The sequence below is a fragment of the Tupaia chinensis genome, unplaced genomic scaffold, assembly GCF_000334495.1.
Source record: "Tupaia chinensis unplaced genomic scaffold, TupChi_1.0 Scaffold000429_1, whole genome shotgun sequence".
NCBI lineage: Eukaryota > Metazoa > Chordata > Mammalia > Scandentia > Tupaiidae > Tupaia > Tupaia belangeri.
In genome coordinates, this window is record NW_006159934.1 from 1,377,422 (window position 1) to 1,394,928 (window position 17,507).

The window sequence follows — 17,507 nt, forward strand, 5'->3', positions numbered from 1 at the left end:
ACCTGAGCCTATATGAGAGCCGAACATGGCCCCCTCCCCTGCCCAGCGCCGCCCTGCCCCATTCCTCTCCAGCCCTGTAGCCCTGTCTTGGTGTGCAGCGTGCAGTCTGGCCAGACCCACGCCCTGCTTGGGGGGGGCTACACAATGCACTGGGATGGGGGAAGCAGTCCAGCAATGCCCAGGATGGGAGCCTGCCGCAGAGAGATCTGGTGTCACGTCACACTTGTCACCCTCACCCGCCATGGGGAGACTATCCCCTGCTTTCTGGGCTCCCAGGAGCTGTTCACGTCCTGTGCCCAGGCCTGGCTGGGTGGACTTCTGGGAGAGGGGCTCGAGGCCATTGAACAAGGGGAGAGGGGACACACTGCCTAGCTTCCTGTGGTGCTCAGAGATGTGAAAGTGGCCGGATGATGGGAGGATCAGCAGTGAAACAGTGGCCATGGCAGATTGACCGCGAACGGAGTGTCAGCCCTTCACTGGACATGCGTGTGCGCTTACACACTCCCGGGGTTCTGCTAGGCTGCCCTGGGCTTAGGGCGACGAGCAGGGAGGCAGCTCCTTTTCTCCTCAGACCTGAGGCTTAGCCTTTGAGTGACCTGCACTTGTCCCAGGGCTGGTGGTCTCAAGTCCTTGATCTGAAGGGGCACACTGGGGTTCGGAGCTCTCCCACACCGTGGAGGGGCTGAGGGCAGGTCCAGGACTAGGCGGAGCCAGGATGAACACAGCAGAGAGGTTTCCCCAGGAGGCAGGCCGGGCCAGCGGCAGCTCCCCAAGGCGGGGGAGGGATCACTGGTGCTCACAGGCAGCTCAGGCCTGTGGCCTGCGGAGCTCCCTTCTCGTTGGCCACTGGGCCAGGACACCCCTTCACCACCCCATGGCAGGCTCTGGACCTGCCTGGCTCTGGAACCATGGTTGAGTGGCCTGTGGCAACCTTGCCTGCCCCATGGCAGGGGCCCCATGACCCTGTCTGGTTTCAGGCCTGCCTAGCTCCAGGCTGATGGGCATTGCCTCAGAGTGCGAGTCAGGTCCAGCCACTGGCCCGTCCTGACTGGGCATCTGCCCGGGTTGGCGTCAGTACTGGACAGCCCAGGGGAGGTGGGGCAGGCCTCCTCTGCTGATGGAGGGTGCAGAGGCCTGAGGTGTCCACTGGCTGGCCCTCTGCAGCCCCTCCCACCTCCCCCAGAGACCCTCTGTTCAGAGGCCTGGCAATACACCTGCTCCGAGGCATGCACGTCTTTAAGTGAGTTTGGAAAGTTATTTGACACCTGATGGGTACCAGGCTGTGCGTTCAGCACTTGGCACTGTTGCCTTTCTATGGAGGAAGGAGGCGGCCGTGGTCTTTCTCCCTGCGCTCCATCTGGGAGCACCCACGATGACGGCTGTCTAATGCAGAGGGACGCTGGATAGTGGAGGGTCAGGCTTCTGGGAGAAACCTGGAGGCCGACGGGTGGTCCAGCAGCCCTGTGGCAGACCAGAGAGCTCTCGGCCCTTCCATCACCGAGCAGGGCTGCCCTCCAGCGCACTGGCTCATCGTGCCGTTTAAGCAGCTTCTTGGGTCTCAGCCATCGTCCCATGGGGGCTGCCTGCCCCCATCTCTGTGCCAGCCTGCCCTCTGGTTCCTCTTTGTGCAGAGGGAGACCTTGAACGTGCCTTCCCTGCCCACATAGTGTGGAGGGTGGAAGGCTGCCTGGAAGAGGACACAGGAGGTGGTGCTGGCCCTGCTCTCAGAGAGGGGCCCTCCAGCGCCTTTCCAGGCATTGGTACCCGGCACCAGGTGTCAGCAGCTGGGCTGGCAGGCCAGCTCTCTGCTTACCCATGCTACTTGTCACCCTGGGCTGCGACAGTGTCCAGGCACTCAGGGGCTCTGAGAGGTCACCCAGGGGTCTTCAGTGCTGCTCCCACCCTAGAAAAAAAAGGCAGCTCCCACACCTTCCATCTGACGCTCCCGGAAGCCTGGGATTCCAAGTGAGTCGAGCAGGAGCCCCGGGCCTGTGGAGGGGCCGCATGTAGTCTGCTTTGGAGAGTGGGTCCAGGCAGCATGTGGGCCACAGGAAAGCACACTTGTTCAAATCTGTGTACCCCTGGAACTAGCTGGGTGAGTCTGAGCTTCACTGCCTTGCCAGTAAGGTGGACAGAGACTCACCTGCCTTGCCAGGTGGTCTGGGGTCGGCAGCTCTAGGTGAACTGGGGAGGACTGGGTTTCCCCACCATCCTTGAGGGAAATGTTTGTAAAGCCCTCAGACTGGACCAGTCTGTAGGGGTGGCAGTTGCTCTTGGTATTCCTGGGGCTTGAGAAGACTTCTTGGAGGAGGTGTTAAGAGCTGGGCCTTGGAGGTGAGTAGGGCAGTGCATGGTGATGACACAGGGCATGGCCCGAGGGAAGACAGACGCGTCCAGGGGACTGAGCAGCCACTCCATGTGCCTAGGGCGGTAGCCGGGGGTGAAGCAAGCCCAGGAGAGCATTTCACGGCATCCCAGACAGCAGCACTTACCCTGGGCGTGGTGGAAACTGCCAGGGGCCTCTTCCTTTTTCTTTTGTCCCCTCCTAAAAATGGTACGGACCTTCGTCTATAAAGTCAGATGTGTTTGTAAGCTTTCTCTTTATTCTTCTAAAATTGAACTGGTCTCCGGCCACAGCCCACATTACAGAATGGCAGAAACCAAACCCAGGTCTGTTTAGAATTCCCCGTCACCTTGGGCTCATGTCCAAGTTCTGGAAGGATTCCTAGGGCCGAGAAGCGAGGGGAGGGGCCCGTGGAGTCCTTGCCCACACTGGCACCCATAAGACATCCGTGGACAGCCAGCTCTCAACTGGGAGAGTCGGGCCTTTTCCTGCCAGCTGAAACCCACCAGGGCCTGGACCCTTCGATGAGGCCCACCCCTACAGCCTTGACCACCAGAGTCGAGAATGAGCAGGTCTGTGCTTAAAGGCCAGTCAGTGGGATCACGCTGTGACGAGGGGAGGGGGGGATGCAGGTAAGAATGGCACTGAGATTTTCTAGGTCACTTATCGGGGCTCTGTGGAAGCCTTTCCTGACAGAACCACCTGACAAGGTGAGATGGGAGAAAGGATATTAATGTTTTGAGAATATGTTGTTACGTATGAGGCTGTCACGATGCCGCCTAGCACTGGGGCCAGCCCAGTGTAGGGCAAGGGTACAGCCTCTCCTGGGCCAGTTTTTGTTTTTGTTTTTTAATGATAAAGAGAGCATGTGTGCAAGGAAGAGAAGCACCTTAGACGGATCTTCCCACTGCAATCCCTTTGCCTAGCCCTTCAGCTCCGCAGGATCCCAGACGCCTATGCGCACACCTGGCGTGTTTGCAGACTGACTCGGATTGAACCTGCACTTGGCTAGGCTAGTTGTGTTCTGAATGGAGAGTTTGCCCGCAGGGTCCCAGCACCTAGAAGCCCTGGCTTGTCCCAACTAGGTATAGCACTCTCAGGGCCTCAGTTTCCCTGCTGTTGTCTAGTGGCCCTGTTTGCACTGACGTGCCGAGGGGTCAGCAGGCACCCAGCTAGAGAGGAAGTCGGATTTGGCCTGAGCCTGGGAGGCAGCAGGTGGGATCTCAGGCCTCAGATCAGGGGAGCTGTGGGCCAGTAGCTGTGTGGGATTCCTGCAGGATAGGGGGGTGCTTAGAGGAGCCAGGCCTGACTGGAGGGGCCTGGGAATGCAGAGCAGTGCTGAGGCTGGGCCCACGCTGGACCAGAGTGAGCTGCACGTGGCCTTCCAGGGGCTAGCCCGCTCGACCCTGGGGCCTGGACACCATTGGCTGCCATGCAGCAGTGGTGGAGTTAACGTAGAGGCCCTGGGCCAGGGACCAGAGAGCCAGACGCGAAGGACAGGGCCAGGAGTTTGCCCTCAGGGTCCCTAGCACCTAGCTCTGGGAACAGCCGTGCACCAAGGGTGACAGGTCATCAGACACCGGGGGCGAGTGCAGGAGGGCACAGGAGGGCTGTTGTGCAGTGAGGACGACTCTGGAGAGCCAGGCATCACCCACCCTGCTCCAACAGCACCAGGACAGCAAGGGGGTGGTGACTAAGGAAGGAGAGGCCTTGTGCCCAGGTGGCTGGTGTGATAACAGCCACAGAACATTCTAGCAGGTCCTGAGAACCTAAAGGGAAACAGGAATATATGCTCAGGATGGAAATTTGAAAAATACAGAAATCCAACGGCCCAGATGGCTGTTTATTTTTATGATAATGTATTTCTTCCAGATTTCCCCCAGGCTTATTAATTTTACTTTTCACTGTTGTTCTTGGCTATAAATTTACACACTTAACCTTATAAGTGTGTTCCCATGTCTTTAACATCTCTGTAACAAGTCTTCATCAGGCTGCATCACAATTATGTAATTTTGTGGCCCCAAATTGCAGGCATTGGGCAGCCCCTCCCGCTGGACACCTTACGTCCACAGCACGCTTTCAGAGTCCGCTCAGGTTACTGTATGTAACTCCCCACACCCGACTTCCAGTGGGAAACTGACACTCAGAGAGGTTAAGGAACTTTCTCAAGGTCACACAGCGTGCACATAGTGAGTCTGAATCTAGGTCTTTCCCAGTTGCTTTGAAACCCAAGCTGACTTTGCTCCTCGCCTGTGCGCCCTCTTTTCCACCCCACTGCCTCCCATCCACACTGGGTAGCTCTCTGCTGCCCCCTTCTGGCTACCAGCTGCAATAACATCAGTCCTGCCCGTGTCATCCTTTAGCTTACAGTTATTTATTTATTTATTTTTATTTTGAGAGGTTTTTGCTATAGGGTGCATGCGCTCGCCAGAAAGACATGGAGGGACAAAGAGATAGAAAGTGAGAAATCACCCCCCAGGGGGAATGGCCATGCCGCAATCCCTTCTCCTCCATTCTCCTCTTGGGATCTTGGGCACACGCGCCCGGAGTGAGTTCAAGTCACCGGATCTAGGACTTGAACCGTGGTCAACTACATGGGAGTTCAGCCACATAGCCGTTACGCTAACCGCTGGTCCCGCAGTTAATTTTTTTAAAAGGATGAAGGATTGGTCCCACCATTCTCGTTCCCTCTCAGGATTTTGGGCACACACACACATGCATCCAGCATGCTTACAGTTAATTCTTTGCATTCATTTATTGAGTGCCTGCTCTGTGCCAGGCAAGATGCTCTAAAATAGTAAAAAATATTAAAAAAACCCTCTGCCCTGTGGTACTTATATCCTAGTGAGAAAGATGGATAAATAAAGAACGACAAGTATCATGGTCGATAGTGACAAGTGGCATGGAGACACGTGTGACAGAGGTGGGGCCGTGCAGGGTACGGGAGTGAAGGCCTGGAAGAAGGGAGGGCACGAAGCCTAGAGAGGCCCAGGATGGAGCCAGGAGTCCGCGGAGGCCCTGGAGTAGAGCAGACGGGATTGCAGACATCGAGGGTGTGGGTGCGACTGTGAGGTCAGAGAAGGTGTCCAGATTTTGCTTTGGAGGGGCCTGGCCTGGTGGGTGAGGGAGCCAGATCCCGCATGGCTGACCATGGGCCAAATCCCGGCCTCAGTGGCTTGAAAAGCATTCCAGGTGCCTGCGGGTGCCCTGAATCCTAACACGGTGGAGAAACGGAAGAGAGGGGATGCAGTGTGACCGTGCCCTATGTGGGGGGTGCTTTCTCTCTTTCTCTGTCTCTCCATCTCTCTTCTGGCAAGCACAGGTACCTCTGGCAATTAAAAATAAAAAATAAAAATTGTAGGGGCCAACAGGCTGCATGGAAAATAAGGGAGTTGGATCCCACATGGCTGACTGTGCAGTTCGAGTCCCAGACCCAGCGGCTTGTAAACAAGCTATACGTGTGTGTGTGTGCATGTCCAAAATCCCAAGAAGAGAATGGAGGAGAAGAGATTGCAACATGGCCACACACACGCACACACGCACACACACTTTTTCACTCTCAAATGCAGACACCCTATAAACTAGAAAATAAAAAAAATATTTTGTTCCAGAGGACAAAGGCAGCTGGAGAGGCAGTTACTGTACACTGTGGTGAGGACAGCTGGGCCAGGGTCCGACGTAGGCAGGTCTGACAAGTGGGGAGGTCAAACAGGTGGTTAGACATGGGTCAGGGAGGGGTCCCACTAGGGACACATGCTGGGAGCCATAAGGAATTGAACTCATTTAAGTCATAGAGCTGGGCCACAGCAGATACGGGCATGGACAGGGGTAAGGGGCCCAAGGGTGATCCCCAGGGCCCTGCAGCACTTAGGTGTCAGGAAGGCGAGAAGGAACCCCAGGAGCAGCGCCTCCCAGGAGCAGCACTTCCCAGGAGAGGTGGGAAACCCGGGAGCTTGAATCTGCAGCTGTCAGTGCAGGGGTCCGCTGGGCCAACCCCCTCTGCAAGGCCGTGGGAGCCCTGGCGAGGCTAAGAGCAGTCAGAGTGGTGGGAACTCGAGTGGAGCAGTGGGCTCAGGTGAGAGTGAGAGGACAGATCACTTTACAGGGGGGTGGGGGGAGAGGGAACTGGGGGTGGAAAGAAGGGTGTTTTGGTGGTTGTTTTTAGGTTTATGATTCCTTCCATCAGCCAGAGAGTCCGAGAAAGCACCCCTAGTAAGGTCTCAACACTGTGAGCCCCACCTTTAGCCGGGTCCAGATTACGGGCATGTGTGTGCCCGGCGCACACAGGGAGTTTCCAGACACACCCCAGAACCTTCCCAGGTTGGTCAGCCTCGCACAGAATTGGGTTTGACCACCGCACCACCGTCTGGACACTCGTGCCGGGTTTTCGTTTTCTTAGACGGGATCTTGCTATGACCCAGGCCCCCAGCGCTGGGACCCAGGCCCCCAGCGCTGGGACCCAGGGATGGGCTGCCACACCCAGCCTTTACATTGCACTGAGAATCGTCCCAGACCTCCCGTGGGGTCCCAGCCTGCAGAGCAGTGTCTGAGCAGCGGGAGCCACTGTGGCTGGCAGGAGGGCCTTACAGGTGGGGTAGCTACAGTGCAGTTTATCTGACTCACAGGGAGAGGTGAGTGAGGGGAGAGGAGGTGGGTGGGAGAATGGCAGGCCAGGCCGAGGTGCCAAGAGCCTTCAAGACCCCCCCTCTGCCTCTCCTCAGGGAGGGACTAGGATGACAGACGGTCTCTGCAGTTGAAGCGTTGTTGGGTCACTTCTAGCAGGAGGGCTGGGAAGATGGGAAAGGACATGGGCTGTGGACACCCTGAGGGGCGCCTCTGCCTTTAGCTACTGAGAGCTCTAGGGTGTGGCCTGAGGGAGGAGGCGGAGGTCAAGGTGCCTCCAGGCACTGAGAAGGTGTGACACCCCCAGGAAATAGGACAAGAGCAGCATTGGTTTCTGCAGCAGGGCAGAGTCCCTCATGCAAATGCAGTGCCACCCTTGCAAAGACTGGCTCTTCTCCTGCTGGGAAGCTGGTATCTGGGGATCAGGTGGCACCTGCGGAGAGAAGCTGACGTAGCCCCTCCAGCATTTGCCAAGTGCCCCTGTGCCCCAGGCACACAACCCTGTGGGCACCTCTTAGCAAGCCTGCGAGGGAGAGGCCACTGTCACTGCCTCCCATTTTGCAGTTGAGCAACTAAGGCTGGAAGAGGCAAAGTCACATGGTCAGCACAAGGCCCATGTCACACCGTGGTCTGTGCCGTTCCAGAGCCTGCACAGCGGGGCCAGAGAGCGTTGGACTGCTCTTCCCAGCGGGAGAATGGGGGTAGCAAAAGGAATGCCACCAGAATTATAAGGGACCTCGACTGGAATGTCAGTGACTCAGGCTTTCTCTATGGCATGGGAGGTCTTTCAGTCACCGAAATCACAGGGTCGGGCATACATGGCCTCAGATTACCATGGTAACCCCCCCTCTGCGGGTGGATTGGAGAAGGCAGATCTGGGGCAGAGAAGTCACAGAGGCTTGGGGAGACCTGAGTGGGCAGCGAGGTGTGAGAAGGGCAGAAGGTTCCCGAAGGGGGATGTCCCCAAGGCTGGGTCTGAGCTGTGAGACATCAGGGACGTGTGTGCAGCTGGCAGGGCTGGGTGGTGCTTAGAGCAAGCAGGGCGGTGATGGGGGTGGAGGCCCCCACCACTCAGGACTTTGGAGCTGGCAGAGCTGGGACCAAGGGACCCTGGGGGACAGGAAGCAGGAGCAGAGGGGAGGAGGAGCATCAGGAGCATTGAGGCCGCTATTTTGAAAACTCAGAAGAGGGGGAAGGAGAGCTGGGCAACTAGAGGGATCTAGGAAATGCACATTCTAGAATTGTTCTTGATTGGCGGTGATTTTGAAAAATGCTCTGGAAGGAGCGAGCTCTCTGTCACTGGAGGCATTTAAGCTGCCACTCGCCAGAGAGGCTGCTTCCCACAGGGCCCGCTGTGGAGAAGGCAGGGCTCCTCCAGCCAGAACCACCTGAGTCTGAGACGGAGCAGCCTGCCTTGTGGCCAGCTCAGCCCAGAGGGCAGCAGGGGCTCTAAGAGCAGCGAGGGGCCTCCCCGCCCACGCCCATACCCACGGAAGCACATTCCTCCACCGCCCACAGCACCTCCCCTGTCTGGGAACCAGACAACCCCAGTACAGGCCCAGCTGCCCGCCCTGACTCCCCTTTGGGCAAACCCTCCCCAGGACCCAGGCCTTTCTGTTCTCTGATGTCTGCAGCAGCCCCCACACCCCCTCCCACAGCAGAGCTGGGGACTTCCTGTGTGACTCCAGCATGTCAGATTCACCTTCCTGGGCCTTGGCTTCCCCCTCCCCACATCTGCCTTCCTCAGGGCTACTCCGGAGGCACCTCTGAGGCTAGAGGCCTGAGGGATGGCTGGATGTGGGGCAAGGCCAGGCCGGAGCATGGGGGGAGTGGGGGGCTCTGCAGTGTGGGCCGGACCCCTCAGACCCTGCCACGACCAGCTCTCCTGCTGACAGCCCCGCGGCCTACTGCGCACCCTGCCAGCTGCCCCAGCTTTGCCTCGGAAGCCCCCTTGTAGTCTACTTGGAATTTTCCACTCTAGTCCCAGCTTAAGGAAATATGTCAGAGGACGTGCTGCCGAGAAAAGTGGATAGTCCACCTTGCTCACCCCACACTCGCCGTCCTTGTCCGAGGCCCAGCTTGAGAAGCTCGGCTGTGGGTGCAGGGCCTGCCTGCCCAGTGGACAGCGCGTGCAAGGTGGGGAAGGCCCCAGCCCCACACGGGGTGGCGCCACTGTCTTGGCCCCTTTGGGTCTGCTAGCCTCTGCCCTGTGGGGTCTTCTGTCACCCAGCAGGTGCTATGTGGGGCGGTCTTCCTGGGGAACCCAGAGCTGGGCCTGGATGCCAGGGTGGGGTTGACCTCGGCAGAGGTCCTGAGGAGGCCGGGGCAGCGTCACTAGTGGCAGGGTCCATGTCCGCTGCTGCTTCGCTGCGTGATCCTGAAGTTACCTTACTATCTGCCACCACGGATAAGTGAGCTGAATGTCTCTGAGCCTCCGTTTCCTCTCAAAATGAGCCTCTTCTTGGGGTCACCTGGACAGGAATGTCCTCCATGGTCCCCCGGCCCTCTTACCTTCTGCTGGGAGACCGGTGTGTGTTTCCCTGTCCCTTCCCTTGTCCCCCGTCTTACGCTGCCTTGGCCCCTGCCTCCTGCTTCAGCGCCCCCACACCCCCCCTTCTAGCCCTGCCATGCTCTGAGAGCTCAAAATAAAACCAGCCTTTCTCGAGTTTCTAAAGATATCACAATTCCAGCGCCAGCCACATGTTTCTCCACTTAATTATCTCTGCTTTCCTTTGTTAATTAGGCTTCGGTAATGATCTCCCTTCTGCCTTCCCAGGGAGAGCTGGCATCTGCCGGGCAGGAACGAGGCCTTTGTGGGCAGGCACCCCGCCGCCGGGCCCAGAGTTGGCTGGGAGCCTCCATTCTTCAGAGGTGGCAGAATGGGCCATGAGTGAGGGGGTGTCAGGAGGCTGTCACTGCAGCCCCCTCCAGCCCCTCCACATGTGAAAAGGGAACCTCAGGGTTCTTGTGGCGTTCAGATGGCTCCACAGACCCCAGAAGGGAACAGGATGTGGGGGAAGGCACCCCAGGGTCTTCTGCAACATTCCAGAGAGCCTCCCAGAAACTGTCCCCAGTGGAGACCACCCATGCTGACAGGAACAGCCCAAGCTTTTATGTGGGCTGGAACGAGATCAGCACCAAGGGTGACCGGGACCCTGTGTCGAACAGAAGCTGTCTGAGCCGCAGCAGTGGAAGGGTAGGGGCAGGGCACAATCTGGCTTACTGGGCTGGGAGGGGAGCTCTTAGCAGCCTCTGGCAGAGGGGTCTGGTGGCAGCCCTAGCCTTGCAGAGGACAGTCACAGGTCTCAGCAGGTTTGGCCCCGGCACGGAGCTGGGTGCTGGGCCTTTTGTTTTTTTGAATGAGAGGGAGAGGGGGAAAGTGTCCCCCTAAAGGAACGTGGTCACACCGCAGTCCCTTCTCCATTTCTCCATCCTGTCAGGATTTGGTGCACACACACACGTGCCTGGCACTTCTCGAGCTGCTGGGGCCCGGACCCAAACCACAGTCAGCCATATGGGATCCGGCTCCCCTAACCAGTAGGCCATGGGCCCAGCCCTGGGTGCTGGGCGTTTGAACAATCCTGATTTTTTTTTTTTTAACAAACTCTGCCTCGTAGAGCTTACATTCTGATGGGACTGCAGTGCATAAATAGACAGTTACAAAGTGTGACGTGTTAGATATGCGCGCCGAGGAATAGGAGGCAGCTGGAGCCCACGATTGGTTTTTAGAGCAATGCAGTGTTACATAGTTGATGGCCAAGGGGAGGCCTTCATGTCAAGGCCTGAAGGGGGCGATAGTGAGCCATGAGGGCCAGGAAGAGCATTGCAGGTGGAGTGTGCAGGTAAAGGCCCTGCGGTCACCTGCCAGGGCACCCAAGGAAGGTCAGGGGAGGGGCAGGAGATAAGATGGAAATGAGGAGGACAATCGTGTGTGGCCAGATAAAGATGCTGGCTTGTGTTCCCGGTGAGCTGGAAGCCAGTGCAGTTCTGAGCGGAGGAAGAACAGGATCCGACCTGTTTTAAAAGGATCCCTCTGGCTGCTGGGTTGAGGACAGACAAGGGTAGAAGTGAGAAAGATGTAAGGAGGCTGTAATCATCCAGGCCAGGCCTGCTGGGGGCAGCGGGAGTGGTGAGTCATCGACTCTGTGTTTTGTAGCTAAAGCCAACAGTTTGGCGCTGTGGGCCTTGAGAAATGGCAGGGTCATGTCTGACTTGGGGATTTGGGCTGAGCTGCTGGAAGGATGGAGAGCTGTTTGCCGAGGTGGGCAAGGTGCAGGGGAGCTGGGTGGGGAGGAGGTGGGCTGTCAGCCCTCAACTGCAGCAACTTGCTTGAGCTGCCACCCAGCAGTATCCGGGAGGACAGATGAGGGGGGGAGCAGTCAAGGGTTTGAGGTGCAGTTTAGGAAATCGTGAGTGTGTAACTGGTAGTTAAAGCCCTGAAGCAGAATGAGGTCATCCGTGAGAACATGCAGTAACTGGAGCCCTGTTACCCCTCGTCCTTCACTGGTCAGGAAGACAGGGAGGAGCCGGAGAGGCGGGAGGGAAACAGGAGGGGTGCTGTCCTTCTCCCCTCTTCCCTCATTGCCATGAAGACCCCAGGGCCCACAGACCTGCCTGAGCAGCATCAGACCTTGGGTCCAGACAGAGTGGTGATGGCCTGAGGGCTCAGGTTCCTGGGCCACAGGGCGGGCTCACCTTCATAGGTGCAAGCCCAGTATGTAGCATTTGGGATGCCACATGAGGTGGGACAGGAAAAAAAGCTTCCCCCATACTCCATGGAGCCGGAGAGCCCGAGCCTCCATCACCTGCTGCCTGAGCTCAGGTGAGGGCCTGGGGTGTGAGAGAGCTGGGGAGAAGCGGGAGGCGCCGAAGCAGCAGACCAGCCCTGTTTGCCGGGCGGAGTGGGGCTGTTCCTAAGACGACGGGGTCCTCAGCAGGTTTTCACTGAGGAATGACACGGTCAGGTGGACTGTTTAGAAAGATGAGCGTGGCAGGGACCAGCAGTTAGCGTAATGGCTATGTCGCTGGACTCCCACGTAGTTGACCGCGGTTCACGTCCTGGACCCGGTGGCTTAAACTCATGCCGGGCGCGTGTGCGTGTGTGCCCAAGATCCCGAGAGGAGAATGGAGGAGAAGGGATTGCGGCGTGACCATCTCCCCTGGGGGGTGATTTCTCGCTTTCTATCTCTCTGTCTCTCTCTCTCTGTCTGCGAGTGCATGTGCCCTATAGCGAAAACCTCTAAAAAAAAAAAAAAAAAAAAGAAACCTCTAAAAAAAAAAAAAAAAGAAAGATGAGCGTGGCTTGCAGAGCAGAGGACGGATTCAGGGAGGCGGGTGAGGATGAGAATCGACTGTCTGACTGTGCCCGGCAGCCCCACGTGGTAGCCACCTGGATTTGTGGGTGAGACAAAGGGCACCATAACAGAGCCCCCAAACCTGGTGGCGTAGTGCACCACACGTGTGCTGCCTCACAGCGCTTTCTTTGTAACTGATAAAGGGTGTGTTCACTCCCCAGAGAGCAGCTCAGTGGTCAAGGGAGCCAAATCCCACATGGCTCACTGGTTCAAGTCCCAGCCTGAGTGGCTAGAAAAAAACACCAGGCACACATGCGTGCTCCAAATCCTGGCAGGATGGAGAAATGGAGGGATAGTGGTGTGACCCCGTCCCACCTAGGGGTGCTCCCTCCCTCTCTCTGTCTCTGGTGAATGCACGCATTTGGCAATTAAAAGAAAACGCAAAACCCCCAGCCCATGGCGAGCATCCATTTTCATCCCATGGGCTGTAGTGCGGCTGCTGTGGTCCGTTGGACAGCCCCGAGTCCCGGAGGACTGCATCTACAAAGCCGCCCCCACCCAGGCGCTCCGCTCTGCCCTAGCCTGTGCACACAGCTGCCCGAATCCGTCCACCTCTCCCAGGAGAGGCGCCGACGCCCAGCTTGTACCGGGTGGGTGGCATTCTGTGTGGGCCAGTCATGGCCACGGTCCAGCCTTCTCCCTTGGTCAGTGCTGTCCCTGGCCTGGTCAGCCATGTCACTGGGGCTGTGAAGGAGGGGAGGGGAAAGGGTAGGAGATGGCTTCACCTGGGAAGGGCTGTGGGTGTGGCTGCCTCAGGATTCTGCCCAGGCCTGACCCGCAGGACAAAATGTGGCTCTGGCTCTGCCCAGTCTAGCTTATAGGTCGGAGCATTAGGGTCACAAACGAGTTTGTGAGAAAGCCCTGGAGAAGGTGCTGGGCTGTTCCAGATGGGAATGCAGTGCATAGGAGTCGGAGAGACCTGGCTTTATCTTAGCATCACTGATTGACCAGGTGGCTGTGGTGGCCTTTGGCAGGCACCCTGAGGTCGCTGAGCCTCAGTTTCCTCATCTTTAAAACAGGGATCCTGGTGCCAAGAGGTCAGGCTTGTCGCAAGGATTAAAGAGTGACTGTAAATTGCCGGTCGTAGTCTCTGGTGGGCGATAATCAGTTCACATGGGGTTTGCATCCAAGCGTCTGGCAGCTCAATGGCCTGGGACTTTGGCCAGAGAGCTCTCTGCCAGCTGCCAAAACAGTCATCCATGATCTGTGCAGCACCCTCTGTGGGTTCTGCAGCTCAGATATCTGGGCCTCGGGGGAGCACAGACCACCTGCCCTAGCAGGTTACAGCCCACCCGCCACCCACCACCCACCAGGAGCAGAGGTGGATTGGTGAGTGCACAGAGCCCAGCCTGAGAGAACTGGAGAAAGGCTTTGCTGTCTGCCCTGCCCTGCCCTGCCCTTCTCCACAGGGGCCCTCCTGCACTGGACAGATCCGCAGGATCCCTGGTTCATGAGCCACTCTCACCGTTGTAACAAGTGTGACTGATGAAACTTTTTATATTTTGAAGTAATTTTTCATTCACATAAAGTTGCAAAGATAGCAGAGTTCTCAAATTCCCCTTGACCCACGTAAGATGTTAACATGTTTGTCAAAATCAAGAAATGAACCTTGGTGCAATACAGTCAACCCAGCTCCAAACTATATTTGGATGCCACTCATGTTTCCACTAATGTCCTTATGTTCCCGGATTCCGTCCAGGAGACCATGTTGCATTTAGCTTTCATTTATTTTTATTCCCTCACTTGCACTTCCTCGTAGTCCTTTGCTTGCTTGTTAAGAAATACTACAGTGGGGCCAACAGATGGCATAATGGTTACGTTGCTGGACTCCTGCATAGCCAACTACAGTACGAGTCCTGGACCCAGTGACAAAACTCACACTGCGAGTGTGCGCATGTGGGCCCAAGATCCCGAGAGGAGAACAGAGGAGAAGGGATTGCTGTGTGGCCATCCCCCCAGGGGGTGATTGCTCACTTTTTGCCTCCCCATCTCTCTCTCTCTCTCTCTCTGTCTATCCGGCAAGCACACTCACCTTATAGCAAAAATCTCTTGAAAAGAAAAAGAAATACTACAATGAATCCCCATGACCCCCACGGCCATCTGAGAGAGCCAGTAACGCCCACCCGGTTCTCTCCCTAAGCCCATCCTCCTCTCTCTTGAGAACAGATATTTGAATCTTAGCTTTTACCTCTAACATTTTATTTTGAAAGATTTCAAAACTGCAGGAAAAAGTGAAAGAATAATACAACGATTATTTGTAAAACCTTTCTGTGGCTTTTTTTTCTGGGAGAGGTTTTTGCTATAGGGCACGTGCGCTTGCCTGACAGAGAGAGACAGAGAGACAGAAAGCGAGAAATCAGCCCCCGGGAGGGATGGCCACACCACAATCCCTTCTCCTCCATTCTCCTCTTGGGATCTTGGGCACGCACGCACACGCGCCCGGCGTGAGTTTAAGCCACCGGGTCCGGGCCTCAAACCACGGTCGGATACATGGGAGTTCAGTGACATAGCCATTACGCTAACTTCTGGTCCCAAAACCTTTCTGTGGCTTCACCAGTTCTTACCAGTTTGCCATCTTCTCTCTCTCTCTCGTACACACCATTTGTTACCTCCATTTAAAATAAGTTGCAATTTCTTGCAATTTCCTCATGCTTCATATATTCATGCACATAGCCTAAGAACACTCCTCTTACCCACAATACTGTTATCATAGTTATAAAACCTAGTAATTCTTTATCATCTAATAGCCAGTCTATATTTAAATTCCCCAAACAGTCTTTTATGACTGTTCTTCACCCTGATGTAATCATTGTTCACAGGTTGATTTAAAAATAGTTTTGCTGCATGTAAAGTTTGCCTCAACAAAAATTACTTCATGTTGCGTTCTTTTACTTTTGGAACAGAGGTCGGGGACTTGCTGTTCTCCTACTTAACTCCTTGCTAAACCTGCTGCGGTAGCTCTTTGTTCTCATTGCTCTGTAGTCATCCCTTCAAAGTGTCTCTGTCTACCTCGCTGGACGGATCCCTCCTCCGGCCCTCCTGGCCTCGGGCATGTGGGTTGTTTCCATGTCTTCGTAGTTCCTAAGAATGCAAGAATGCTGTTAACACTCTTGAACATGTTTTCTTTTAAATATGTGCAAAAGTTTCTCTTGGGTCCGTGAGAAAGCTTTCCAAGCACCAAACTGAATTGCACATTTATTTCCCATCGCTGCAGCCTCTTAAACATAGACGCACAGACGCAGTGCCCGACCACACGCATGTGCACACGTCTCCCCTCCCCACTGACTCACACATGCACTTGCTCACAGATGCACAGAAACAGGCTTCAGCTGTCCGCAGCGCCCCCAGCTCACACCCACGTACCCGCTTCCCATGCACACACATGTGGACGCCTGTGACCAAAGGCGGCAGGACAACGGAGTGTGACTGAAGCCCCTCCCTGGCTCAGGACCCCTCACTTACTGCTCCAGGGCCCAACCCACACCTCACCACAGCGAGCCCAGGCTTCTCCTGCAGGGTGCTCGTGTCCCACTGGAGGGTCAAAGCCAGGTTGCTTACCTATCTCCCGAGTAGACTCTGCACTCAACGTTCTTTGAATTTAGCAGAGGCTCCCTCACCACAACGAGCCCAGGCTTCTGCAGGGTGCTCGTGTCCCACTGGAGGGTCAAAGCCAGGTTGCTTACCTGTCTCCCGAGTAGACTCTGCACTCAACGTTCTTTGAATTTAGCAGAGGCTCCTCGCAGAGAAGGTGTTCAATGAGCAGGAGTTCGAGTCTTGGGTTCTCCGTTCTCTGCCTGTGTGTCCGTAGACAAGTCACCAAACCACTTTGTGCTTTATTTACTTCATGTGTCAAATGGGCCTGGGGACCCCATCCTGCCGGATGGTTTTGAGCATGAACACGTGATGCGTGTGTGCCTGAGCACGTGCTGCTCGTGAACCTGTGGTGGAAACCTTGCTGAGCCACGTGGGCATGAGGGCCTGATTCTTCCCCTCCCGGGGACAACCCGGGATCCTGATCGTCCTGCGTCCTGCCCAGGAGAGGTGGGGCACCACCCTGTGAACCTCCTAGAGATCCCTGGAGGTTTCTTTTATATATCTGTATCTATATCTATCTATATATATATATATATAGAGAGAGAATTATTTTTATTTGACTTTATTTATTTACTTATTTTAATTTGACCAGAAAGGGGCAGAGTGAGAGAGAAGGAAAGTGAGAAAGCAAGGTGCCAGGACCGGGACCCAAATGGCGGTCGGCCACGTGGGAGTCCAGAGCCCTTAACCACCACGCCACCTCCCAGCCCCTCCCTGTATGTTTCCATTTGTGCCGCAGCCCTTGGCGGGGACTGTGCTGGAAGGAGCATGTACTGCCGTCAGCAGCTGTGGCTAGACCCGAGGATAACCGCTCACTTCCTCCGCGGCTCTGTTCCCACCAGGGCTTTCAAGGGTTCCTTAAAAAGCAGAGGAAGAGCACTGTGGGCCCTGCACCCAGCAGCCTCCCTCCCACCCCTACAGTAATTTCGGATGTGAGGGTTTGACAGTTCTGGTGTGTCTGGAATGACTTTGATGGGGTCCTGGAGTCATTTAGCCAGCACAGCCCCATTTCAAGAGGGTTCCCTTTGTAGGTGGAAGCTTGCCACCAAGAAGGCAGGGCCTACCCACATCCCATGCCCAGGCTAGGCCTGAGGCGGCAGGAAAGCTGCAGGCTTCCCGATCACAGGCCCACTGCCGCGGGATGTGCAGAGGGTCTCCTCACGGACCCTTGGTTTCTTTATCCGTAAGACAGAGACCACAGGACTCTTGGCACACCTGTGCACAGGCCCTGGCAGGGGTTAAAAACTGAACCTGAAGGTTACGCAGGGAGGGGAACTGTGTGCTGTCTACAGCGCCTGAGGCAGGGGGACATGGCTTGCCCCCTCCTACCCGCCCCACAGCTGGGTGCCATGACCAGGCCCCACAAAGAGGGAGGGTTTCATGCGTTTCTCTCTCTCAGGGGGACCAGCAGATGGCATAATGGTTATGTCACGGGACTCCAACGTAGTCCACTGCAGTTCAAGTCCCGGACTTGGCACCTTGAAACTCAGGCCGGGCACATGTGCATGTGTGCCCAAGATCCCAAGAAGAGGAGGAGGGATTGGGATGTGGTCACCTCCCAACCCCCGGGGGGAGATTTCTCACTTTCTGTC

General features: G+C 56.2%; 1 protein-coding gene across 8 annotated transcripts in view; it reads left to right on the plus strand.

Moving 5' to 3' along the window:
* Positions 1 to 17,507, plus strand: part of GTF2IRD1 (GTF2I repeat domain containing 1) — a 78,508-nt gene that overhangs the window by 46,670 nt on the left and 14,331 nt on the right. The window lies entirely within an intron of this gene.